At 41.1% G+C, this 26219-nt stretch overlaps 1 long non-coding RNA gene across 4 annotated transcripts in view; it reads right to left on the bottom strand.

Annotated features, from left to right (window-relative positions):
* Window positions 1-2249: 2249 nt before the first annotated feature.
* LOC111178245 (uncharacterized) overlaps window positions 2250-26219 on the bottom strand; it is a 48606-nt gene continuing 24636 nt past the window's right edge. For all 4 annotated transcript variants that reach the window (XR_016391319.1, XR_016391321.1, XR_016391318.1 and 1 more), the window contains exon 4: window positions 2250-15626. This is a non-coding gene — a long non-coding RNA (uncharacterized LOC111178245). The remainder of the gene's footprint in view (window positions 15627-26219) is intronic.

The following is a 26219-nucleotide window of genomic DNA, read 5'->3' as shown; positions in this document are numbered from 1 at the left end:
TGTTCAAGTGTTATCATGAGACTGTAGCAATTCAGTCACATCTGCAGGCTCCATTTCTTTCTTTTTTTTTTTTTAAATTTTGGTTGTGCCAGGTCTTAGTTGTGGCAGGTGGGCTCCTTAGTTGTGGCATGTGAACTCTTGGTTGTGGCATGCATGTGGGATCTAGTTCCCTGACCAGGGATCGAAAATGCACCCCCTGCATTGGAAGATGCATTCTTAACCACTGTGCCAGCAGGGAAGTCCCTAGGCTCCATTTCTAACTCTAGTTCTCTTGCTATTTCCACCACATCTGCAAGGACTTCCTCCACTGAAGTCTTGAACTTCTCCAAGTTATCCATGAGGGTTGGAATCAACTTCGTCCAGACTGCTAATGTTGATATTTTGACCTCTTCCCATGAATCATAAATGTTCATAATGGCGTCTAGAATGGCAAATCCTTTCCAGAAGGTTTTCAATTTGATTTGCCCATCAGAGGGATCACTATCTGTGGCAGCTATAACCTTACAAAATGTATTTCTTAAATAATAAAATCTGAAAGCCAAAATTACTTCTTGATCCATGGGCTGTAGAATGGATGCTGTATTAGCAGGAATGAAAATATGAATCTTGTTGTACATCTCCACCTGAGCTCTTGGGTGACCAGGTGTATAGTCAAATGAGCAGTATATTTTGAAAGGAATCTTTTGTTCTGAACAGGTCTCAACAATGGGCTTAAAATATTTGGTAAATCATGCTGTAAACAGATGTGATATCATCTAGGCTTTGTTGTTTCATTTATAGAGCATAGTCAGAGTCGATTTAACATAATTCTTAAGGGCCCTAGGATTTTCAGAATGGTAATGAGCATTGGCTTCAACCAAAAGTCACCAGCTGCATTAGTCCCTAACAAGAGAATCAGCCTGTCCTTTGAAGTTTTGAAGCCAGGCATTGGCTTCTCCTCTCTAGCTATGAAAGTCCTAGATGGTATCTTCTTCCAATAGAAGTCTGTTTAGTCTACATTTAAAATCTGTTTTTTATCGTAGCTACCTTCATTAATGATCTTCGCTCGATCTTCTGGATAACTTGCTGCAGCTTCTATGCCAGCACTTGCTGCTTTGCCTTGCATTTTTAAATTATGGAGACAGCTTCTTTTCCTAAACCTCATGAACCAACCTCTGCCAGCTTCAAACTTTTATTCTGCAGTTTCCTCACCTCTCTCAGGTTCATAGAATTAAAGAGAGTTAGGGCCTTGCTCTGGATTAGATTTTGGCTTAAGGGAATTTTGTGGCTGGTTTGATCTTCTGTCCAGATCACTAAAACTTTCTCTATGTCATCAATGTCTGTTTTGCCTTCACTGGAGTAGCACTTTTAATTTCCTTCAAGAACTTTTCCTTTGCATTCATAACTTGGTTAACTGTTTGGCACAAAGAGGTCTAGCTTTTGGCCCCTCTTGGCTTTCAACATGATTTCCTCATTAAGCTTAACCATTTCTAGCTTTTGATTTAAAGTGAGAGACATGCAACTCTTCCTTTCACTTAAACACTTATTGTAGGGTTATTAGGCTTAATTTAAATATTGTTGTGTTTCAGGGATAGGGAGGCCTGAGCAGAGGGAGAGAGACTGGGGAACAGCTGGGCAATGGAACAATCGGAACACACACAACATTTATCAATTAAGTTTGCCATCTTATATGGGCATGGTTTATGGTGCCTGAAAACAATTACGATAGTAACATCAAAGGTCACTGATCACAGATCACCATAATAAATAAAATAATAACGAAAAAGTTTGAAATATTGCAAGAATTACCAAAATGTGACACAGGGACACAAAGTAAGCAGATGCTGTTGGGAAAATGGTGGCAATAGCCTTGCTCAATGCAGGGTTGCCACAAACCTTCAATTTGTAAAAAATGCAATTATCTGTGAAGCACAATAAAACAAAGTGCAATAAAACAAGGTAGGCCTGTATGTCATAAGCTGCTCTTCTCTTTCTTCTTTCAAGATTCTCTTTGTGATTTTTGACAGTTCAATTAGGTATGTCATGGTGTAATTCTCTTTATATTTATCCTAGCTGTTGTTTTTCTGAGCTTCTTGAATTTGTATGTCCATTCCTCCTCAGACTGGGGAAGTTTTCAGCCATTAGCTCTTCAAATAGGCTCTCTGTCCTTTTTTCTTTTTCTTCTCTTTCTGTGACTCCCATAATGCATATGTTGTTCTACTTAATGGCGTCTCAGACTCTGTTCACGTTCTTCTTTTTCTTCCCCCTCCTTTGCCTGGGTAATTTTGAAGTCCTTTAATTTCACTGATTCTTTCTTCTGACTGGTCAAATCTACTGCTTAATATCTCTAGTGAAGTTTTCAGTTAAGTAATTGTATTGTTTAGTTCCCCAATTTTATTTGTTGTTTCTTCATAATTTCTAACTCTTTGTTGTTATTCTATTTACTTCATGCATTTTTTCCTGATTTCGTTTTAGCTATCTATCCATGCTCTCATTTAATTTGTTGAGCATCCTTATGGCAGTATTTTTAAAATAAATTTATTTTATTTATTTATTTTTGGCTGCATTGGGTCTTTGTTGCTGCGCATGGGCTTTCTCTAGTTGTGGCGAGCGGGGACTACTCTTCGTTGTGGCACGTGGGCTTCTCATTGCGGTGGCTTCTCTTGTTGCAGAGCACAGGCTCTATGCACGTGGGCTTCAGTAGTTGTAGCATGCGGGCTCAGTAGTTGTGGTTCGTGGGCTCTAGAGCGCAGGCTCAGTAGTTGTGGTGCATGGGCTTAGTTGCTCCGTCACATGTGGGATCTTCCCTGGCCAGAGCTCGAACCCATCTCCCCTGCATTGGTAGGTGGATTCTTTACAACTGTGTCACCAGGGAAGCCCGTTATGGCAGTTTTAAAAAAAAATATTTGTCTGGAAACTCATATATCTCTGTTTCTTTAGGGTTAGTTTCAGGATGTTTAATTTGTTCTTTTGATTGGACCATGTTTCCCTGTTTCTTTGTATACCTTGTCATGTCCCGTTAGGACTCTGGCGTTTGAAAAATCAGCCACCTCTCCCAGTCTTTGTGATCTGGTTTTGCACATGGAAGACTTTCCTCAATCACCCAGGTAGAGATTCAGGAGACCTTCTAAAACTTTTTGGGGGATACATTTTCTCTGGGCTTGTGTGTGTAATCTCCTAATTGAAATTTGACGGGTTTTACTCACAAGCACCACCTGGTGTCAATATATGGTACTGCAGCCTCTTTGGTAGTATACTAAGCCACTGTGCTGGAGCGACATCTAGCGTCTGTTTGTGGTACTGCACGTTGATCTCTTGTTCTCTAAGTCTCCCAACCTGGTATCCTTTTCTTGTCAGAGCTTAGATTCAGGCAAGATAAAAACCAGTCTCTTGGTAGCCCCCTCAAAAGTCAGAACATTGGATATGTTCTACTCTTCTCTTTTTCTCCCCAGGGAGATGTAGGGAGTTGGGAGTTTTCTCCGAATAATGCCTGTGCTGGGAGGAGGGGCTCTAGTGAGTGTGCACCATGAATTTCTCTACCAGTCTTTTTTTTTTTTTTTTTTTGCGGTACGCGGGCCTCTCACCGTTGCGGCCTCTCCCGCCGCAGAGCACAGGCTCCGGACGCGCAGGCTCAGCGGCCATGGCTCACGGGCCGAGCCGCTCCGCGGCATGTGGGATCCTCCCGGACCAGGGCACGAACCCGAGTCCCCTGCATCGGCAGGTGGACCCCACCCCCAACCACTGCGCCACCAGGGAAGCCCTCTACCAGTCTTTGAATCATAAAATATTTGGTCCTTTGTGACTGGCTTCTTTCACATAGCATAATGTTGTTAAGGTTCATCCATGTTGTGTCATGTGCTGATATACTTCACTGCTTTTAACATTTGAATACTATTGCATTATATAGATATGTCACATTTTGTTTATATATTCATCAGTTGATGGACATTAGGTTGTTACCACTTTGGGGCTACTATCAGTAATGCTGCTACGAACATTCATGTACAAGTTTTTGTGTGAACACATGTTTTCAATTCTCTTGGGTATATACCTACAGGTGGAATTCCTCTATGTTAACTCTATGCTTAACCTTCTGAGGTTTTGTTTTATACAGAGGCTACACCATTTTCCATCCCTACCAGCAATGTATGAGGATTCTAATTTCTTCATATCCTCATCAACATTTCTCACTGTCTTTTTTATTATAGCCATACTGATGTGTGTGAAGTGGAACCTCACTGTTGTTTTGATTTGTATTTCTCTAATGACTGAGGATGTTGAGCAATTTTCAAGTGCTTATTGGCCATTTATCTATCTTCTTTGGAGAAAAATGTCTACTCAAATCCGTTGTCCATTTTTAAATTGGCTCATGTCTTTTTACTTTGAGTTGTAAGAACTCTTACACTCATGTAAGAGTTCATATATTCTGGATACTAGACTCATCAAATATATGACGCAAATATTTTCTCCCTTTTGTGAATTTATTTTTCACTTTATTGATAGTGTCATTTGAAGCAACTTTTTAAAATTTTTGAAGTATACTTTATCTCTATTTCCTTTTGTTGCTTTTAAGTATCATATATTTTTTTAAATGGCCTAATCTGAGTACAGGAAGATGTACACCTATGCTTTCTTGTCATAATTTTATAGTTCTAGCTCTTACATATAGGTCTCTGATACACTTTGAGTTAATTTTTACATATGGTATGAGACAGGGGTCCAGTTGTTCCAGCAAGATTTGTTGACAAAACTGTTTTTTTCCATTGAATTGTCTTAGTACACTTATTGAACGTCAAATGACCATAGGTGTACTGATTTATTTCTGGATTCTCAATTTTATTTCATTAATCTATATACCTATCTTCATGCCAGTATCACACTGCTCTAATTACTGTAGCTTTGTAGTAAGTCATGAAATAGGGAAATGTGAGTCCTTCGACTTTGTTGCTCTTTTTCCAAGATTTTTTGGCTATTCTGGGTCCCTTGAATTTTCATATGAATTTTAAGTTTAGATTATTAATGTTGGAGAAAGAAAAGCAGCTGGAATTTGGACTGGGATTGAATTGAATTTGTAGATTATTCTGGAAAGTATTATCATTTTAACAATTTTAAGCCCTCTAATCCATAAACATGGAATGTCTTTCCATTTATTTAATTTCATTCAATGATATTCTGTAATTTTCAGTATACAAGACATGCATTTCTTTGGTTAAATTTATTGCTAAGTATTTTATTCTTTTTGATGTTATTCTAAGTAAAGATATTAATTTATTTTTGGATTGTTAATTGCTAGAGTATAGAATATAACTGATTTTTTACACTGACGTTTCCTGAAATGTTTCTGAATTCATTTATTAGTTCTAATTGTTGTGGGAGTGTATATAAGAAATACAATATATATATATATTTCTACTTCTTTCCATCCAATCTGGACATTTTTATTTCTGTTTGTTTGTTTCAGCTTTAATGAGGTATAATTCACAAATAAAAATTATATATATTTAAGGCATACAATTTGATGTTTATATATATACACACACACATTGTGAAATTATCACCACAATCAAGCTAATTAACATATCCATCATCTAATATAATTACTTTTTTATGTGTGTGGTGAGAACACCTCTTAGCAAATTTCAAGTTTACAATACAGTATTGCTAACTATAGTCTCATGCCATAGATTAGTTCTCTAAGACTTATTTATCTTGCATAACTAAAACTTTGTACCCTTTTCCCATCTCCCTATTTCCCCCTTACCCTAACCCCTGGCAACCACCATACTATTCTCTGCTTCTATGACTTTGACTATTTTAGGTTCCATATTGCATTAGACAGGGTTCTTCAGAGAAACAGAATCAATAACATGGATATAGACATAGATATAAATAAGAGGAGACTTATAGGAATTGACCAACGTGATTAAGGAGGACAAGAAATCCCAAGATCTGCCACTGCTAGCTGGAGAACCAGGAAAGGTCATGGTGTAATTCAGCCTGAGTCCAAAGGCCTGACATTTGGGGGACTGATGGTGTAAGTTCCAGTCTGAGTCTATAAAGGCCCAAGAACTAGGAATGCCTGTGTACAAGGGTAGGAGAAGATGGGTGTCCAAGGTCAAGTAAAGAGAGTAAATCTGCCCTTCTCCTGCCTGGTTGTTCTATTCAGGCTTTCAATGGATTGGATGATGTCCAACCACATTAGTGAGGGTGATCCTCTTTACTCAATCTACCAATTCAAATGTTAATCTCTTCTGGGAACACCCTGTTAAAAAAGAAACAACAGGCCTCAAATGGAGTCACTTGTGCTAAGCCCCACATCAGCAAACCAAGACTTAATACCTAATCTAATTGCAATTTCAGCCTCTCCCAAGAATGTGACCTGTAACAAGTCATTCTGGAATTACCTGGTCAGCACTAGTGAGGTAATCCACTCGATAGACCATTTTTGTCCCCTATAGGAAGGTGATTTTGCTTGAGACAGTCCACTCTTGGCTAGAAACTTCCTTTTCCTGTTCCCTTCTGTCTATAAAAGCCTTCCATTTTGTGCAGCTCCTCAGAGCTCCTTTCTGTTTGCTAGATGAGATGCTGCTTGATTCATGAATCTTTGAAAAAGCACAATTAGATCTTCTGATTTACTCAGTTGAATTTTATTTTTTAACAACCCTCACAGACATACCCAGAAATAATGTTTTACCAGCGTTCTGGACAGCCCTTAGCCCAATCATGTTGACACATAAAATTAACCACCATAACTTCACCCCTTGTCAGCTTGGTACCCATACATATCTCCTTAAACCATACTGGATCTCCAAATAAATACAATAACAAGGTCATAGTTCCAACTGACATGATATAGCTATCCTACAAACAACTGAAAATGCACTAATTCCTTCCCCAGAAGAGGAGGAACGGCACTTGAGTGATGCTTACTCTTCTCCTGATATCCTATAACTTAAATACTATGATGTAAAATTAGCAATACTCAATTACTGATGTAAAGTCAATACAGCTTATCTTATATGATAAAAAAACAAGAAAGGAAATAAAACAAAAATATTTACTTAGTTTATGTATATATTCACAAACAAACATATGTATAACAAAATAAGGAGGAAATACTCATGACAATTATAGTCCTCATTTCTGTAACTGGTGGTGTGGTTGTAGCTGGTATTTATAATTACCTTCTTCTACTACACATCCTGTATTCCCTTTGCCTTCAGCAAGCACCTCAGCTGGTCATTGTTCTTTAGCTGGCAGAGTAACCCTAACTTTCATTCCTGAAGGGTCTGGCCCATTAGTAGTCTTGCTTGGATTCGTTTGTTGTAGCTTTCCATTGACTTTGACCACAAGGCATGGTAATACTAAGAGATGCCCTAAGGCATCTCCTGTATTCCAGACACACTCTTCCTCACTTCTACCATGTAGTAGTAGTCCAATTTCTCCTTGATAGTCAGGATCAATCACCCCAGATAACACCATAACTCCTTTTTTTTGCCTGTTGATTCAGAGCCCAAAGTGGCAGGGTGGCAGTCTTAATTTCCAGTTCAATGGAATCATTGTCATGTCTCCTGATAGAAGCTTTCCTCCCTCTGACACTAAGACCTCTAGGCCAGCAGAAAATAAAGTCATGAAAACAGGAAGCTAGTGTGTCACTACGGATAATAGTGACTGGTGCACTTTCATTTCCACCTGCTTGATTCCTGGACCTGTAAATCCTGGCTACTTGAGAAACAGCACCATATAGTGGATACTAATTAAGTGCATATACAGCTTTCTGGAGAAACTTGCCCCAGCCCTGCAAGGTACTGCCACCTAGCTGGTGCTGTAACTAAATCTTCAAAAGGTCATGCCACTGTTCTATTAAGCAAGCTGCTTTAGGATGGTGGGAGACATGGTAAGACCAGTGAATTCCATGAGCTTGGGCCCACTGTCACACTTCTTTTATTGCAAAGGATTGTTCTTGATCAGAAGCAATGCTCTGTGAAATATCATGACAGGGGATAAGACATTCTATTAAGTCCACAGATGGTAGTTTTGGAAAAAGCATTGCATGCAGGGAAGGCAAATCCATATCCAGAGTAAGTGTCTATTCCAATAAGGACAAACACTGCCCCTTCCATGATGGGAGCTGTCCAATGCAATCAACCTGCCACCAGCTAGCTAGCTGATCATGCTAGGGAATGGTGCCATATCAGAGGCTCAGTGTTGGTTTCCACTGCTGGCAGATTGGGCACTCAGCAGTGGCTGTAGCCAGGTCAGCCTTGGTGAATGGAAGTCCATGTTGCCGAGCCCAGGTATAACCACCATCCCTGCCACCATGGCCACTTTGTTCATGAACCCATTGGGCAATGACAGGGGTGGCTAGCAAAAGAGGCTGAATGGTACCGACAGAATGGGTCATCCTATCCACTTGATTATTAAAATCTTCCTCTTCTGAGGTCACCTTTTGGTGAGCATTCACATGGGACACAAATATTTTCACGTCTTTTTCCCATTAAGAGAAGTCTATCTACATACCTCTTCCCTAAATTTCTTTGTCACCAATTTTTAAATCATGTTCCTTCCAAGTCCCAGACCATCCATCCAAACCGTTGGCCACAGCCCATGAATTGGTATATAATCACACATCTGGTCATTTTTCCTTCCAAGCAAAGTGAACAACCAGGTGCACTGCCTGAAGTTCTGCCCACCAAGAGGACTCCCCTTCACCACTGTCCTTCAGGGATGTCCCAGAGAGGCGCTGTAATGCTGCAGCTGCCCACTTCCAGATGGTGCCTGCATATCTTGTAAAACCATCTGTAAACCAGGCCCAAGTCTTTTCTTTCTCTGTCAGCTGATTGTAGGAACTCCCAATGAGGCCACAAGTACAGGCTGGGAAAGAGAAGGCAGTGTAGCAGGAGTGGGGACCATAGGCATTTGGGCCACTTCTTCAGGTAATTTACCTGTGCATTTAGGGCCTACCCAGGCTTGATCATATATATACTACTTTCATTTGCTGATGGAGTGTTGCTGTGCATGCCCAACTTTATGGCTTGGTGGGTCAGATAACACCCAGTTCATGAGGGGCAGCTCAGGTTTGATGGTAACTTTGTTGCCCATGGTCAAGTGTTTAGTCTCTAAGGCCCAGGTGGAAGCCAAGAACTGATTCGCAAAAGGAGAGTAGTTATCTACAGATGAGGGCAGGGCATTGCTCCAAAATCCTAAGGGTCTATGCTGTAATTCATCCCACAGGGGCTTGCCAAAGGCTCCGAACACTAACTCGATCTGACACTGCCACTTCCAACACCACTGGATCTGCTGGATCATGTAGCCCAAGTGGCATAACAGCTTGCACAAAAGCCCAAACCTGTTTCAGAGCCTTCTCTTGTTCTGGATCTTACTCAAAACTATCAACTTTTCAGGTCACTCAGTAAATGGGCTAGAATAACACACCCAAATGAAGAATATGTTGCCACCAAATCCAAAGAGACCAGTTAAGCATCGTGCTTCTTTCTTGGTTGTAGGAGGGGCCAAATACAACAACCTATCCTTCAGCTTAGAAGAGATGTCTCGACATGCCCCATACCACTGGATCCCTAGAAATTTCACTGAGGTAGAAGGCCTCTGAATTTTAGTTGGGTTTATTTCCCACCCTCTGACATGCAACTGTTTCACCAATAAGTCTAGATTAGTTGCTACTTCTCACTCACTAGGTCCAATCAGAATAATGTCATCAATGTAATGGATCATTGTGATACCTCGTGAAAGGGAAAGGCAATCAAGATTTCTGTGAAGTAAGTTAAGACAGAACTGGAGAGTTGATATACTTCCGATGTAGGACAGTGAAGGTATATTGCTGGCCTTTCCAGCTGAAAGCAAATTGCTTCTGGTGGGCCTTATGGACAGGTATGGAGAAAAAGATTATTTGCCAGATCAACAGCTGCATACCAGGTACCAGATCATGTGTTAATTTGCTCAAGCAATGAAACCACATTTGGTACAGCACCTGCAATTGGAATTACTACCTGGTTAAGCTTGTGATAATCCACTGTCATTCTCCAAGATCCATCTGTCTTCTACATTGGTCAAATAGAGTTTAAGGGGGATGTGGTGGAAATCACCACCCCTGCATCTTCCAAGTCCTTGATGGTAGCACTAATCTCTGAAATCCCTCCAGGAATGTGGTATTATTTTTTATTATTACTTTTGTAGGTAGAGGAAGTTCCAATGGCTTCCATTTGGCCTTTCCCACCATAACAGCCCACACTCAACAGATCAGGGAACCAATGTGGGGATTCTTCCAGCTGCTATATATATCTATTCCAATTATGCATTCTGGAATGAAGGAAATAACCACAGGATGGATTTGGGGAGCTACACTCACTGTGAGGTACACCTAAGCTAAAACTCCATTGATTACCTGACCTTAATAAGCCCCTACTCTGACTGTAGGGCCACAGTGGTGCTTCAGGTCTCCTAGAATCAGTTCTAGTTCAGATCCAGTGGCCAGTAGTCCCTGAAAGGTCTGATTATTTCCTTTTTCTCAATGTACAGTTACTCTGGTAAAAGGCTGCAGGTCCCTTTGGGAGAAATATTAACAGTATAAATTTTCACTAGTGTACTGGGATCCTTCTTCAAGAGGACCCAACCCCCCCTTCATTCAAGGGGTTCTAAGTCTACAAACTGTCTTAAGTCTTGGAATTGATCAAGGGGCTGTGACTCTCTGTTTTTATGATTTGAGTTAGATTTTTGTTCACTTGATCTAGAACTTTTCTGCTTATACAGATCAAGTGAAAATCTAGTAGGCTTCCTATTTATTTCACTTTTTAGAACACTAACTAGCCAGCACCATAAGTCTGCATGAATCAGACTATTCTGACTGCTGCTTTGTCTCTGCTGTCCATTATGGTAATCACACTCACCTTCCCTTTGGTGATTGAATGCTGCCACTTGGCCCCTGCCACGCCAGGATCAAATTACTCCTACTGCATTTAGGTTTTTCCATTGAGTGGCTGCAGTTCCCACGGTAACGTCTCACTTACAGAGATGAGCAATCATGGAGATCTTCAAGGATGCTAGGACTCCACTCACCAAATTATTTGTCAAAGTATTGGTGAAAGGTATGTCTTCTAGACCAGCGGTCCCCAACCTTTCTGGCACCAGGGACCGGTTTTGTGGAAGACAATTTTTCCACGGATGGGGTTGGGGGGGGGATGGTTCAGGCGGTTATGTGACCGATGGAGAGCCGCAGATAAAGAAAGCTCTGCTTGCCCGCCTGCCGCTCACCTCCTGCTGTGTGGCCTGGTTCCTAATGGGCTGCGGACAGATACTGGTCCAAGGCCTGGAGGTTGGGGACCCCTGTTCTAGACACCCCCAGTATGGATGAGTAGGTCTTAAATGACAAATCCACTCTAACATTCCAATCTTTCTAAATCTCTGAACCCCTTCCTCTACATTAAACCAAAGGAGGTCAGGCATTTCCAATTCAACCGTGGGAAATTTTTTGTCCATGTTTCAGTCAGATAACCAACCAAACAGTTAGAGGCCTTTCTAACTTCCTCAGCTACATTAAATGCAGGATCTCTGCTTAGTGAGCTGATAGAGGAGGTAACTGAGAGGATGTGAGCACTGGTTGACCCATGACCTGGCCCAGGAAATCAGAGGCTCCTTACCCACCTCTGCTGACCTTGGGATGTATGTTCTGTTCATGTCTTGCTGAGACTATCTGGACTGTGTATGTGACTGACCTCCATTAAGGGAGGTTGATGCGGAGAACTACTCATCTTGCGACCACCCAAGACAAGCCTCATATATAGGTTCCTTTGTTTATTAAAACCACAATCTACCAATCTGGAGTGCTCTGCCTCTTTCTTTGGTCTCTCCTTGCATTCTGTTAAATGGGGGCTAGTTTTGAATATCACCCAGGGAACTCCCAAGAATTGCAAACCAAGAATTGCAAACCAACAATTGGCAAGCCAGCCAGAAGACGGAAGAAATGGGTCTTGGGAAAGAGGCATCGATAGGGGAAATCCTGAGTTGGCCATTGACCTCTTTGTGGGCAGGGGTGGTACATAGTTAGATGTCTGTGGACTGCTGCATGACTACAGGGACATCCCAAAAATGCTGGCTGGTTTAATGTGTTTGTTTGAGGAACTACACACAGTGCACTGCAGCGAAGAAAGGAAACAAATGGCTGCAACTGTGGGTTGGTCTCTATTGTTGGCACTTCATCTGGCCACTGATGCCCAACTAGAAGCTGAAGCTCAAGTTAGACAGCTGGAAGAAGAGCGGAGGGTAGAGAAGGATGTGTGATTGTTCACTGCTCTGCTAGCTTTGGGGCAGAGCAGGATAATAAGTTGAAGACAATAGCATGCCCGTTTTGAAAAGCTAGGAGGGCACAAGCTGCTGCAGATTAAGGTGTGAGACAAAGGCTGAGACACTAAGACGTGGAATCCCTGGGAAAGTGAGGAGAACAAAGGGGAGAGTGTTGTGGTTATTGACAATGAAACAAGACGTAGCTGTACACCATCTGACCCCTAATACAAATGAAAAATTTAAATAGTAATTACCCAGATTTCTGATAATAAATATACCCCAAAACTCCTAAGAGAAAAACTTGCATTCTTTCTCTTCCCATTGAAGTTGTAAGTCTTATAATGTCTTTGAAATGTAAATACCCCAGGGGCTAACTAAAACACTGCCCAGGATTGCTCGAGACTGGAGGGGGGAAAAAGGCGGCAGAAGAGGCTTTTTAAAACACATACTGCTGTAGAAGCTCCCTTGCCCAAAATCAGTCCACAGCCTCTATATGATTATTGATCAAGGGCAAATACAAATCTTAAGTCTTCTCCACAAATATTAGTAAAAAGCTTTATCCATTTGAGTGGCTAATCTTAACTTGTTCTGTCTGCCAGTTACATTTGGATTCAACTATTATTTATAAACTAGTGAGTTTTGTATTGCTGTACCTGATTCATGGCTAAAATTTTGAAATGAAAGTTATATGGTCTCTGTTTGTGTCTGTCTGTATGCTTTTGTATGTCTATTTTTACCTGTTATATATGATATATTTCTACATCCGAATGGTATTGCCAAAATTAATTTATAAAAGAGCTCTATTTAATTGGTGAAGAAAAAAAGCTTTAATATCAATAGTGTACTTAGGTAAAACTAAAATTTAATTTTCTTTCATCTTTGAGAAGAACTTTCCTTGAACTATTGGTTTGTTCTTGATAAGATTATGAAAAGTTTTTCTTTACCTTTAAGTAATCTACCTAGAAAACAAAGATTCTGTGTTTTATCAAAATAATTTTCTGCGCTTCATGTTGTCTTTATCAGTTCTTTCATTACTTAAGAAAACTGAGTCTTCTCTGTTAAAAGAGCTAAGATTTTTTATGACTATGTAACTTTCTGATTTTGCCTTCAAAGTCCTTAACTGACACTTTGGCTAAATAGATAACTAAATATTATTTCACAGTGACCTATTTAAGCAAGTCTTTTAAAACCTTTTTTGATATTTTTGACAAACTTCCCCAAAATCAAATTCTAAATGAAGTCTTTTTGACTTCAAACTAACTTTGGGATTTTCCAGAGGGTCCCTGGAACATCTGAAAGATTTGTCCTCTCTCCTGATAAAAGATATTAGGGACTTCCCTGGTGGCACAGTGGTTAAGAATCCGTCTGCCAATGCAGGGGACACGGGTTTGAGCCCTGGTCCGGGAAGATCCCACATGCTGCAGAGCAACTAAGCCCGTGCGCCACAACTACTGAGCCTGCGCTCTAGAGCGCATGAGCCACAACTACTGAAGCCCACGTGCCTAGAGCCTTTGTTCTGCAACAAGAGAAGCCACCGCAATGAGAAGCCTGCGCACTGCAACAAAGAGCAGCCCCTGATCTCCGCAACTAGAGGACGCCCGCGTGCAGCAACAAAGACCCAATGCAGCCAAAAATAAAAAGAGAGAGAGAGAGAGAGAGAGAGAGAGAGAGATTAAGCTAATTAGACTTATTGATGTGTTAAATTTGATATGTTAAATTACTCTATTGACCACAGTAGAGACCAGCCCACTGCAGAAGCCATTTGTTTTCTTTGTTTGCCACAGTGCACTATGTGTAGTTTCTAAACAAGCGTGTCAAACCAGCCAGCATTTTCAGGAGGTCCCTGTACTCAAGCAGTGATCCACAAGCATCTAACATATGGTCCACCCCTGGCCACAGAGAAGTCGTGACCAACTCAAGATACCTCTTTTCCCCCACAGATGCCTCTTTACCAAGACCCATTTCTCAGGTCTCCTGGCCGGCTCATCAACTGTTGGTTCAAAAACTGGCCCCCATACACAGAGGGCAAGGAGACACTGAAGAAAGAGATAGAGCATTCCAAATTGGTAGGTAGCAGTTCTAATAAGCAACAAAACTTATATTACAAGGCTTGTCTTGGGCAGCTGAAAGATGAGTAAATCTCTGCACCAGTCCACCAGAATCTTAAAAGTTTATATAGAGGCATTAACTAGGTTCAGTCACATACACAGTCCAGATGGCCTCAACAACACATTGCTCTTTCAAGGCTGCATCCTTGAAAATGGCTCCTAGTGTTGGAACAGTGAATAGAATGTACATTCCAAGGACAGGGGAAGAGGTGAGTAGCCTCTGATTGCCCAGGTCCAGCCATGGGTCAACCAGTGGTCACGTCCTCTCAATGACCTCCATCAACAATAATTCTAGTTATTTTAAAAATGATGTTACAGAAATAACCAAATTCCCTTGTCAACTGCATTACAATGAACTCTCATCAGATCTTTAACCATGGCCATTTTAAAGTCTTTTGTCATTTACAGACAGTTATTTTTTTACTCTGATGCTTTTGCAAAAGTATTCCTGCAAAAGTGCTTCATATTCAAGGAGATTCATGGAAAAGACTGACATATACAGGCTTCTGATAAAGAAGATTATACCACTGAACTGAATAAGAATTCACAGAACTCTAAGGAAAAAAAGAATGAATATATAAAACTGCTAACCAAAGATCAAGATCAACAAGAACTAATTATATTAGACTAAATGAACTGATGAGGATGATTATAATTTTTATGCGTTTTTGTTTGAAACATTGTTGGTACTTTTATGCTTTGTTTTTCCGTATTTAAGATAATCTTTATCTCTTTTTCTCAAGTTATTAGCAATTTGCTAACATATACCTTTGTAAACAAAGATGAAACGTTTATCTTTTTCTCCCTACCTGATCCCTCCAGGATTCAGAAACTCTTGGTGAGTAATCTTATTTTATGGCAACATACTTATTTGCATAAGTTCAATAAGAATCTGTTTTCATTGAAACAGGACACAATTGGAAACTTGGTTATATTACCAAGGCTTTGATTGGAATGTCATATTTTAAAATGTGCATAGAATCAGATATGATCAGACAGCTTTAATGAACAGCATATTAAGAACTTCCCTTCCCATGAAGAGTTGGGTTGAGAATATGTTCTATCAACTCACCTCTGTTATTGCTCAAACTCCTATTTTGACTAAGTTGCACGCCTGTATGCAGCAGAGGAGCACCCTGTCCATCAGCCCACTGTCTCTGGAAATGCAGGTGCTACGAGGCCTGTGGAACATGTAGATCCTTCAAATGCCTCTGCCCTTATTCCTATGGCGGCCCCTGGGTCCTGTAGAGAGGTAATAGAAGAAATTCCCATTAATGCCTGGTGTACAGATGGATCTAGTCAGGGCAACCCGCCCACATGCATTTCAGTAGCTATTCAGCCCAAACTGACACCATCTGGATGGAAACAAGAATGAACCATAGCAGCCTACGTGCTGAACTCAACAATGTAGCTGGTGATCACTCATGAGCCCTGGCTATTAGCCCTTTGTACTGACAGTTGGGCTGTTCCAAAGGGTTTAACCTTATGTCTTGGATAATGGGAAACCAAGGGATGAATAATCACAAATAAGCCCTCATGGAGTCAGGATATGTAGAAAGACATTTAAGTTCATCTGCAAGAGACTGAGGCAGTCCTCACTGTCTTCCACAGCAGACTGGGTGCATATAAAGAGTGGCCACTGTAGCACTCAGGTGTGATGGTGTATTACCAAGGATGCCAGATTGCCCTTGGAATACAGTGACTTGGCTAATGCAGCAACATGTCCTGTTTGTTCTAAACAACAGCCAAGGCAACTGCCAAAGGAGTCTGGGGCCATCCACGAGAGTTCCCAATTGGTGAGGCATTGGCACATTGATTATATTAGCCTCCTCTATCTCACTGAAGATGCTAAATACACTTTGGTTTGTGTGGACACTGCATCTGGCCTAACCCAAGCTTTCCATTGTTGCCATGCAAACTAGGCTGCCACCATTAGGAGACTAGAGCAGCTGAGTACCATGTACAGATACCTTCATAGAATAGACAGTAACTGGGGGTTCACATTTCAAATGTCATGGTATGCAAAACTGGCAAAAGTACATGACATTCAGTGGAGGTTCCATCTTCCCTATAGCCCACAAGCAGCAGTGTTGGTAGAAAGGAAAAATGGAATATTAAACAGCAGATTAAATTACTAACAGGTAAAATGACCTTGGCTTAATGGACTAAAATATGGTCCCAGGCTTTATTACATTTGAAAGATCAAACAGTAGGACCTGTTTCCCCATATGCCAGACTGGTTAATACACCCAACACCGTGAAGGTATAAAAAGGTATGGAAGTCGTGGAAGACAACTATTGTTCGACTCTCATCATAGATCAACACGCCCCCTTGAGAACACCAAGCCCCATCACGCCTAGGGAAAGTGTTATCTACTGAAATTTGCAATGTTGCAAATCCCAATCATCCCACCAGGATGGGTGAGTTACTTTGCACCTCTGGATGAAGGAGAACTACTCAATCTCCACTGGGATCCCACCGTCCTACTGCAAGTCAGACCTACTGAAGCACAACATACCTAGAATGGAACATGCACCATTGAAAGAGGGGAGAAGGTGGAAGTCCTGGTCAGCATATCCCACCCGCTGTCTAGCTCCTCATGCCTGACAGTGCTGCCTCCCCTGGCAACGTGTACGGTATGCACAACCAGGTCAGATTCCTAAAGCTGCAGTCATGTTAACATCTACATATCAGACAACAAGTGTTATTCCTATATGAGAAGACTTCCCCATACAAGTTCCCGCTAAATATCTGTCTTTCCAACCTTAGGCTTCTGCTGTCCCTGTCCTGTGGTGTCCAGTCACTGGGTGGGCACAGTTTCCACTGCCAGGGTCATTTGGCCATTGTCTTTATTCCTAACATTAGCCTAGAGAACATTATAGCACACGTAGAATCCCTTACTAGATTCACCAAACAAGACTTAAACGATAGCCAGCAAAGCCCTTCTTTACTGAACACTGACAAATATCTAAAGAGAAAAACCATCCTCTAAAATAGGATGGACTTGGACAGTATTACTGCCTCACAAGGAGGCACCTATGCCATTACCCAAACAGAATGTTCTATGTTCATACCTGATGAGTCTACTAATGTATCATCTTTATTAAATCACATGAGGACACAAGTGAATGCCCTGAGTAATCCAATCTCACTAGGGGACTTAGTAAATCAATGTTTTGGATCATGGGGTTCTTGGTGGGAAAAAAATTGTTACTTATATTGAGAATCATTATCTTTATCTGTGTTTTCTCTTGCATGTGCTTATACTGTTGCTGAGGCATCTACCTCCAATGTAGCCAGAGAGCTACAAATTGAGCCACATCCATGGTATTAAAACTCTTTGCTGATTACTTAGAGACACTGCAGAAGAGGGGGATGTATAAGATTGTAAGAGCTGGTCACCAGGGATGGAGTATTAGAGGAGGTTATTGAGAGGACTTGACCTCCAGTTGACCTGCAAGCTGGACCTGGGCAATCGATGGCTGCTTACCCATTCCCCTGTCCTTGGAATGTACATTCTGCCCACCATTCCCACACTATGAGCTGTTTCAAGGATGCAGCCTTGAGAGAGTAACGTATTGTTGAGACAATCTGGACTGTGCACGTGACTAAACTTAAGATGCTGGCTGGTGGGTGCAGAGATCCACTTGTCTTGTGACTACCCAAGATAAACCTCATATGTAAGTTCCCTTGCTTATTAAAACTGCCACCTACCAATCTGGAGTGGTCTCTTTCTTGGGTCTCTCCTTGTACTCCAAGTATGGGGGCCAGTTTCAAATTTCACCCAGGGACTCCCAAGGTTGCAAACCAACATGAGCCCATATCAGTAAATTCGGCCTGATCCAACTTAATGTTCCTTCCACCATTACCCTACATTCTTAGTATACATTCGTACAATTTCCCCAGATTTCTGCTTATATAAATTAGAAAACTCAATTAGTTCATTTGTAGTGTAGTGCACTCCCTCATGGATCACACTTTGTACCTCATCTTTAGAGGCCTGCTGGGACCTGAGTATAGTTATAGGTCTAGAAGCAGAGAAGGGTGATGGGAGTGGACCCTGAGGGGTCTCACCATGATCTTGTATGGCAACTGCCTAAAGGGAGGCAATTACCATTTCCTCAAGCAATGCTATGTTAATCCCCATAGACAGGTGGAGAGGACCATACCACTGTAGGAGGGGAAACTGGGAGTGGAGATGCTGCTGCCGGTAGGGGTAAGGAGGCCACTTCTTCTATAGTTGGGAAAGACACTTTTCCTGGGGCTGAGGATATCAACTCAGCTAGGGGTAAGGAGGTCGATTCCACTGAAGATGGGGAGGCCGCTTCCACTGGGGGTGGGGAGACCTCTTCCACTGGCAAAGAAGATTTATCAGTATTTAGGGGCTCAATGTCTCCAGCTTCATCAGCGTCTTCCCACACATTTCCATCCCAGTTTGCAGGATCCCGTTATTTCGTAATCAATGCCTTCTCTTTAACAGTAGACACTCTGCAAGGCTGAGTTAAATTTGTGTTGTAACTCAGCCAATTACAAGGTGAAGTGCTGTGTTTGACTCTCAGCAATTTTAGCTCTGCTTCTACAGGAAATAAGACTCTTATTCAAGGCACACAGAGAAGCTCTTAGGTCATTTACATGACACTCGAGCTAGGTATTCAAATCCCTGAGCTTATCCTTTTCTTACACCACTTTGTCCAGCAACATTAGAAGCAACCAACCACATCATTTAATTCATTAATCTTCAAAAAACGTTGAAAAGTATCATTCACTGAGTCACTTAGCCTCTTGCTTCTTATAAGTGGTTGATTAGGAGTATATATTTTGTGTATCTCTATAAACAGTTCCCATCATGGACTATTAATGTTCTCTTTACTACTGGAAATAGAGTCATCAGTGTCTTTAAATCTGATCACATTAGAAAGCCAATTCCAGAAACAACAGAACCAAATTATTTAGGTCTATTACCCATTTTGAGTTAATTTTTGTGAAGGGTGTAAGTTCTGTGTCTACATTCATTATTTTGATAATTCTCTTCAGTGGTATGTGTTCCTTTTTAGTTTTTGTGTATCTATCGTAGGTTTTTAATTTGTGGTTACCATGGGGTACATATATATTGAATACTACTACATATACTTCTTTTAAACTGGTAGTCATTTAAGTTCAAACACATTCTAAAAGATCTACATTTTTTACTCCCCTCCCCCACATTGTTTTTGATGTCATATTTTATATCTTCATGCTTCTCCCTTTACTGTTTATTGCAGTTATAGTTGCTTTTACAACTTTTTGTCTTCTAATCTACATGCTGGCTTCTTTAAATGATCTTCAATTGTTACTATATATTTGCTTTCCCTAGTGGGATTTTCCTTTTCTTATAGATTCTTCTTTTCCATTTAGAGAAGACCCTTCAACATTTCTTTTAGGGTATGTTTAGTATTGCTGAATTCTTTTAGCTTTCACTTGTTTGAGAAGTTCTCCTTCTATTCTAAACAATGAGCTTGCTGAGTAGAGCATCCTAGGTTGCAGGGTTTTTCCCTCAGCACTTTGAATATATCATGCCACTTCCTTCTGGCCTGCAAAGTTTCTGCAGAGATATTAACTGATAGCTTTATGGGGATTCCCTTGTATATGACTCTTTTTCTCTTGCTACCTTTAAAATTCTTTTGCCATTTTATTTTATTTATTTATTTTTGGCCGTGTTGGGTCTTCATTTCTGTGCGAGGGCTTTCCCTAGTTGCGGCAAGTGGGGGCCACTCTTCATCGCAGTGCGTGGGCCTCTCACTGTCGCGGCCTCTCTTGCTGCGGAGCACAAGCTCCAGATGCGCAGGCTCAGTAGTTGTGGCTTACGGGCCTAGTTGCTCCGCGGCATGTGGGATCTTCCCAGACCAGGGCTCAAACCCGTGTCCCCTGCATTGGCAGGCAGACTCTCAACCACTGTGCCACCAGGGAAGCCCCTCTTTTGCCATTTTAATTGTGGTATGTCTTGGTGTGGGATCTGTTTGGGTTCATCTTGTATGGGACCCTCCGTGCTTGCTATACCTCAATATCTATTTTCTGTCTTCAGGTTTGGGAAGTTTTTAGTGATAATTTCCTCAAATACATTTTCGATCCCCTTCCTCTCTCTTCTCCTTCCGGGACCCCAATAATGTGTTTGTATGCTTAATGTTATCTCAAAAGATCTCTTAAACTGTTTTTTTAACTTGTTTTTCTGTTTGACTTTCTTCTTGGATGATTTCCATTATTCTAACTTCCAGATCACTTATGTGCTCTTCTGCTTCATTTAGTCTGCTATTCATTCCTTCTAGGGTGTTTTTTGTTATTGAATTCCTCATTTCTGATTGGGTCTTTTTTATATATTCTAGTTCCTTGTTAAAATTCTGTGTTCACCTTTCTCCTAATTCAATTAACATTCTTACTACAATTGCTATAAATTCTTTATCTGGTAAATTGTTTTTCATTATTTGCTTTTTCAGGGTTTTCTCTGCCTTTTCCTTTTGCTTAACTTTCTCTGCCTCTATGAGTTTAGGTGAAACAGTTACCTATTGTGGTCTTAAAGGGGTGTCCTTACATGGGAGCATCCTTATGCAGGCTACGTGTGCCTAGTGCCTTTGGTGGGAGAGCTGGATTTGACGTGGATGCAAGTCACGTCTTTCCTCAGAGTGTGCTGGCAGCTATCGCCTTGGTAGGAGGTGGGGCTGGAGATGGAGGTGCTAGTGCTGGAGCCAGGTGTGAGGTAGGGTTTCCCCTCTGCTCAGTGGCCATCACTGCCCTATCAGGGACAGGGTCTGCTCCCAAGTTGCTGGAGCAGAAGTCCTGAGGGTCAGGCCCAAGCTGGCTCTGTTCCCTTAAGTGTGTGCTTTCCCCTCTCCCAGCATTGGGACCCTTGACCCAGAGGAGGAGGAGTGCTGAAGCAAGGGGGTCCCCCTAGTGCTTTCAGTTTCACCACAAACAATGGTCCAAGCTGTCTCTGATGCACTACCTGTGCAGGTATCCACATTGTTTCCCTCACTCTGCTCACATGGAGTATTGGGTCCAAGTCCCCTTTGTCCCTCACAGCCAAGCACCCCCCCAGCCTTTGCCAACAGCCAATCACTCCCCCTAGCCTTTGCCACCCCTGCCCTATTGTGGAGCCACACCACAGGGCAGGGGGTCCCATTTGGACTCTCAGCATGTATCTGGGGGTGAGCTGTGGTGGACTGGTCACTGTCAGAGTTCTGGGCTGCTTCTGATGTGCTGCTTGAGTAAGCGCCAACAATGGCCACTGCCGTCCCACCCAAACGTTGCCCTGGGACTGAGTCACTTCTGCATCCTTCTGAGCTTTCTCCCAGACCACGGCAGCCCTAAATCCAGTCCTGTGCCGCAATGTGGAGTAAGCAGGGGCTGGAGCATTCACATGGCTCAGGCTGGGACACTTGCTGAGGCAGTAGCAGGGAACTGGCAGCCACTTGAAGAGTCCTTACTCTGGCCTCTCCGCCCTGCCTCAGGGGCAAGCCAGCACATATGCATGCCTCAGGAGTGGAGTCCAGGCTTCCCTAGCCTTCCTGTTAGTTCCAATGGTCCCAATCAGTCAAGGGTGATCATCTCCCCTGCGCAGGACCCCAGGACTGGGGCATCCAATCTGTGACTTGACCAACTCACTTCCCAGGGTGAATCTCCACCCATGGAGTCTCCCTTTTCCTCTGAGTCCCCTCCCAGGGACACTGGTTCTGACCTGATCACTTCTCTTCCCTTCCTACCTGATTATGTGTGGATCTTTCTTACAGCCCTGGTTGCGCATGAGTCTTTCTGGCAGTTTCTAGTTTTCAGTGAGAACTGTTCCACATGTAAATGTATTTTTGATGTGTTTGTGTGGGGAGGCGAGTTCCATGTTCTCCTGCTCCGCCATCTTGATCAATCCCTCAATGTATTTTTTTAAATTTTTATTTATTTATTTATTTTAGCTGTGTTGTGTCTTTGTTGCTGCACACAGGCTTTCTTTAGTTGTGGCGAGCGGGGGCTACTCTTCCTTGCAGTGTGCAGGCTTCACAGTGCGGTGGCTTCTCTTGTTGTGGAGCACGAGCTCTAGACACGCAGGCTTCAGTAGTTGTGGTGACCAGGCCCGGCTGCTCCGCAGCATGTGGGATCTTCCTAGACCAGGGCTTGAACCTGAGTCCCCTTTGTTGACAGGCGGACTCCCAACCACTGTGCCACCAGGCAAGCCCTCTCAATGTGGTTTTGATTTGCATTTATTTAGGGACTGTTTATATTGACCATCTTTCCATATCCTTATTGGTCATTTGCAAATCTCCTTTGGCGAATATTCAATCTTTGCCCATTTTCAAATGGACTGTCTTTTAATTATTGAGTTGCAAGAATTTTATTTTTATTTTATTTTATTTTAATTTTGTGGTACGCGGGCCTCTCACTGCTGTGGCCTCTCCCGTTGCGGAGCACAGGCTCCAGAAGCGCAGGCTCAGCGGCCATGGCTCACGGGCCCAGCCACTCTGTGGCATGTGGGATATTCCCGGACCGGGGCACGAACCCATGTCCCCTGCATCGGCAGGCGGACTCTCAACCACGGCGCCACCAGGGAAGCCCAAGAATTTTATTTTTGATATAAATCCCTCATCAGATATATGATTTAAATATATTTTCTCCTATTTTGTGGGTTGTCTTTTCACCTTATTCATAGTGTCCTTTGAATCCCAAAAGTTTTTAATTTTGAGAAGTCCAATTTATGTATTCTATTCTTTTGTCATTTATGCTTTTGGTGTCATGTGTAGGAAACCATTGTGTAATCCAGTCATGAAGACTTCTTTATACTTTTCATCCCTTATATTAAGGTCTATGATCCACTGTGAGTTAACATTTGTGCATTGCCTGATGTAAGGATCCCAATTCATTCTTTTGCATGTGGATATACAGTAACTCCAGCACCATTAGTTAGAAAGACTGTTCCTTCCCCACTGAATTGTCTTGGCACTACTGATGAATTTCAATAGATCATAAATGTTAAGGGTTATTTTTCTGGACTCTCATTGAATTCCATTGATGTGTATGTCTATCCTTATATAAATACTGCAGTACCATACTATCTTGATTACTGTAGTTTTACAGTGAATTTTGAAATTGGAAAGTGTGAATTCTCCAACTTTGTTCTTTTTCAAGATTGTTGGTTATTCTGGGTTCTTTGTATTTCCATATGAATTTAACATTTGCTTTCCAGTTTATGCCATAAAACAGATGGGATTTTTATAGGAATTCCATTGAATCTATAGATGAATTTGGGGAGCACAGCCATCTTAAAAATCTTAAATATTCCAATCTATGTACATGGGATGTCATTCATTGATGTAGATATTACCTAACTTCTTTCAAGTATGTCTTATACTTTTTAATAGACTTTATTTTTCAAAGCAGTTTTAGGTTCAAGTAAAATTGAGTAGAAGATACAGAGACTTCCTATATACCCCTTGCTCCCGCACATGAATAGCCTTCCCAAATAAAAACATCCTCCATGAGAGTGGTACATCTGTTACAACTGATGAACCTACATGGACAAATCATTATCATCCAGAGTCCATAGTTTACATTAGAGTTCAATTTTAATGTACATTCCATGGGTTTAGACAAATGTATAATGTCATGTATCTACCATTATGGAATCATACAGAGTTGTTTCAATGCACTAAAAATCCTCTGTACTCTGCCCATTCACCCCTCTTCCTCCATAATCCCTGATAACAACTGATCTTTTTACTGTTTTCATAGTTTTGCCTTTTCCAGAATGTCACAAAATTGGAATCATATAGTATGTGACCTTTTCAGATGGACTTCATTCACATAGTAATACACATTTAAGTTTCCTCCACGACTTTTCATGGCTTGATAGCTCTTTTTTTTTTTTTAGCACATTTTAGGAATATTTAGTGAGATTCCATTGTCTGGATGTACCACATTTTATTTATCCATTCTCCTACAGAAGGACATCTTTGTTGTTTCCAAGTTTGGGCAATTAAGAATAAACCTGATATACAGCCAAGACATGGAAGCGACCTAAACGTCCATCGACAGATGAATGGATAAAGAAGATATGGTGTGTATGTATGTATCTATATGTGTGTGTGTGTGTGGTGTATATATATATATATATATATATATATATATATATCACACACACACACGCACGATAGTATATTACTCAGCCATAAAAGAGAATAAAATAATGCCATTTGTAGCAACATGGATGGACCTAGAGATTAACATGTTAAGTGAAGTCAGACAGAGAAAGGCAAATATCATATGATATCACTTATATGTGGAATCTTAAAAAATATATACAAATGAACTTATTTACAAAACAGAAATAGACTCTTGGACATAGAAAGAAACTTAAGGTTACCAAGTGGGAAAGGATGGGGGAGGGACAAATTAGGAGTTTGGGATTAGCAGATTAACACTACTATATATAAAATAGATAAACAACAAGGATCTACTGTATGGCACAGGGAACTAAAATCAGTATCTTTTAATAACCTATAATGGGAAGGAAACTGAAAAGAATACATATGTATGTGTGTTTGCATATATATGAATCACTTTGCTGAACACCTAATACTACATTGTAAATCAACTACCCTTCAATAAAAAGTTGTTTGCTTTGAAAAAAAGAATAAAGCTGATATAAACATCCAAGTGCAAGTTTTTGTGTGGACATAAGCTTTCAACTCCTTTAGATAAATACCAAGGAGCATGATTGCTGGATCATATGGTAAGAGTATGTTTACTTTTGTAAGAAACTGCCAAATTGCCTTCTAAAGTGGCTGTACCACTTTGCATTCCCACCAGCAATGAATGAGAGTTTTTGTTCCTCCACATCCCTGCTAGCATTTGGTGTTGTCAGTGTCCTGGATTTTGGTCATTCTAATAGGTATATAGTGGTATCTCATTTTTGTTTCAGTTTTCATTTCCCTTATGATATATGATGTGGAATACTTTTTCATATGCTTAATTTCTACCTATATATCTTCTCTGGTAGGGATCTGCTAGGGCTTCTTGGCCATGTTTTAACTGTGGTATTTTCTTATTGTTGAGTTTTAAGAGCTCTTTGCATATTTTAATAACAGTCCCTTTATTAGGTATGTCTTCTACAAATATTATCTCCCAGGCAGTGGTCTGTCTTTTCATTTTCTTGACAGTCTTTTGTACAGCAGAAAATTTTAAGTTTAATTAAGTTCAGTTTATCAATCCATTTTTTCATGGACTGGGCCTTTGGTGTTGCATCTAAAAAACCACTGCCAATAATCTCCAAAATGCCATGCAGCTCAATAACAAAACAATAACAAAATGCTCATGCAGCTCAATAACAAAAAAACAAACAACCCAATCCAAAAATGGGCAAAAGACCTAAACAGACATTTCTCCAAAGAAGATATACAGATTGCCAACAAACACATGAAAGAATGCTCAACATCATTAATCATTAGAGAAATGCAAATCAAAACTACAATGAGATATCATCTCACACCAGTCAGAATGGCCATCATCAAAAAATCTACAAACAATAAATGCTGGAGAGGGTGTGGAGAAAAGGAAACACTCTTGCACTGCTGGTGGGAATGTGAATTGGTACAGCCACTATGGAGAACAGTATGGAGGTTCCTTAAAAAACTACAAATAGAACTACCATATGACCCAGCAATCCCACTACTGGGCATCTACCCTGAGAAAACCATAATTCAAAAATAGTCACGTACCAAAATGTTCATTGCAGCTCTATTTACAATAGCCTGGAGATGGAAACAACCTAAGTATCCATCATCGGATGAATGGATAAAGAAGATGTGGCACATATATAC

This window comes from Delphinapterus leucas, chromosome X (assembly GCF_059928025.1).
Source record: "Delphinapterus leucas isolate spDelLeu-1000000601 "Yukka" chromosome X, BTC_Dleu_Yukka2, whole genome shotgun sequence".
Lineage (NCBI taxonomy): Eukaryota > Metazoa > Chordata > Mammalia > Artiodactyla > Monodontidae > Delphinapterus > Delphinapterus leucas.
Note: the sequence above shows the minus strand (reverse complement) of the source record. Positions and strands in the feature narration are given on the sequence as shown.